This window comes from Ixodes scapularis, unplaced genomic scaffold (assembly GCF_016920785.2).
Source record: "Ixodes scapularis isolate PalLabHiFi unplaced genomic scaffold, ASM1692078v2 PGA_scaffold5__190_contigs__length_132052651, whole genome shotgun sequence".
Classification (NCBI taxonomy): domain Eukaryota; kingdom Metazoa; phylum Arthropoda; class Arachnida; order Ixodida; family Ixodidae; genus Ixodes; species Ixodes scapularis.
The window spans coordinates 79,932,607-79,934,960 of record NW_024609880.1 but is presented as its reverse complement, the minus strand read 5'-3'; the positions used below and the strand labels follow the sequence as shown (position 1 = coordinate 79,934,960).

At 48.1% G+C, this 2,354-nt stretch overlaps 1 pseudogene; it reads left to right on the top strand.

Moving 5' to 3' along the window:
• Positions 1–235: 235 nt before the first annotated feature.
• LOC121838091 lies at positions 236–1,007 on the top strand (annotated as a pseudogene).
• Positions 1,008–2,354: the final 1,347 nt, after the last annotated feature.

The following is a 2,354-nucleotide window of genomic DNA, read 5'->3' as shown; positions in this document are numbered from 1 at the left end:
TCCTTATTTAGGATCAACATCAATTGTACTCAAAATTAGAAATCACAACTTCACCGCCCTAGTCGATACAGGAGCCGCGAAGTCTTGCATTTCTGAACACATCCGCCGTCGTCTGCGCGCAGTACTTACTCCGCCGTTGCAAGGACACTTGATGCGCATGGGCAATGGCGATTTGGTTCCCCCCCTCGGATACTGCACCCTTACAATCCGGATTGGTAACAACCGTTACGTTGTTATGTTCATAGTGCTTCCTACCTGCATCGCCGAGATCATCCTGGGATGGGACTTTCTGTCTTCAACAGAAGCATTCATTGACTGTGCCAGCCGTGAATTGCATCTCAACTCTCCTGATACTGCCGAGGTTGCTGCTGATGGTTCGCTCGTCACCCTGGTAGCCGACACTGACATACTGCTGCCTCCGTACTCTGCCGTTGTCGCCACACTCGTACCGACCCTACCCACCGCAGCAAATCCTGGTCTCATTGAACCCATCTCTACGCAGCTCGTGACCAAGGGCATAATCATTGCCTATTTGCTTGCTACACTCACGAGTGGAAAACTTCAGTTATGGGTAACCAACTGTTCTTCCGAACCCCAAATCGTTCCTTCCGGAAGTCGTGTCGCTACAATGCACCGAACAGTGCATCACCAATTTGCCAGTCTCCTCCCCGCCACTTCAGACGCGCCCCCTACACCACCTGATTTCAGCAAGCACCTGGAAAAAAATGATCGACCCCCGCCTACCACTGACCCAACGACATATATTAGCCCGTCTTCTTGCAGACTACGAAACCCTTTTTGACATTAACCCCGGAAAGTTGCCGCAAACTTCGCTTATAGAGCACCGAATTGATACTGGCGATTCATCACCCGTTCGAAGCCGACCGTACAGAGTTTCCCCAGCCGAAAGCCGAGTAATTCAGACACATATAGATGATATGCTCCAAAAGAAAGTAATCGAACCATCTTCTAGTCCATGGTCTTCACCCGTTGTTCTTGTTAAGAAGAAAGACAGCTCTTGGCGTTTCTGCATTGATTACCGCGAACTAAACAAAGTCACAAAAAAGGATGTTTATCCACTGCCCAGAATTGACGACACTCTTGATACGCTCCAAGGGTCGTCATATTTCTCTTCCATGGACCTCCGAAGTGGTTACTGGCAAATTCCTGTCGCCAGTCACGACAAGCCCAAAACCGCATTCACTACTTCAACTGGCCTGTATCACTTTAATGTGATGCCATTTGGACTTTGCAACGCTCCAGCCACCTCTGAGCGTATGATGGACTCTCTACTACGCGGCCTTACGAGGAACATCTGTCTGTGCTGCCTCGACGACGTCGTCGTGTTCGCCCCGACTTTCGACGAGCACCAACACCGGCTGCGTATGGTCCTGCAGTGTTTCCGAGCCGCCGGTCTACAACTTGATTCCAAGAAATGTACGTTTGCCGCTCCACAAATCAAAGTACTGGGTCATCTCGTCAGTGCTTCCGGCGTCAGCCCAGACCCCGACAAACTCCGAGCTGTGGCTGAATTTCCTGTACCACTGAAAGTGAAAGATGTCCGGGTCTTCCTAGGATTATGCACTTATTTTCAAAAAATTATTTGTGGTTTCTCTGACATCGCGGAGCCTCTCAATAATTTACTAAGGAATCGTGCACGCTTTCAGTGGACCAAGGTACAGCAGGACTCGTTCGAGTCCTTAAAAATAGCGGTGACCTCTACCCCCATCCTTGGACATTTCGTCGAAGGCGCAGATACAGAAATAAGAACAGACGCCAGCGGTAACGGTGTTGGAGCAGTTTTGGCCCAGACCATTCGAAATGAGCAGCGAGTAATAGCATATGCCAGTAGAACTTTGACTACCTCTGAACGAAATTTCTCAACGACTGAAAAAGAATGTATAGCGGCTATATGGGCAATTACAAAGTTCCGCCCCTACCTATGTGGTTCACCATTCCGCATTGTGACTGACCACCACACCCTCTGCTGGCTAGCAAGCCTCAAAGATCCAATGGGCCGTCTTGGACGGTGGTCATTAAAGCTTCAACACTATACACTTTCACGGTTGTCTACAAATCAGGTAAACGCCATGTCGACGCTGACGGTTTGTCCCGATGTCCACTTCCCACCGATCCTATGCTCCCATCACGCATCGGCACAGCAGACCCAGCAGCAGTCCTCGACAATATATATATATATATATATATATATATATATATATATATATATATATATATATATATATATAAACGAATATGTGCAGATGAATGAACCGTACTTAATCCAATTAATCAAAGAATCAAAGTTTTCAGGAACCCGCCGAAAACCAAAAAACGGCGGAGCCAGGATTTGA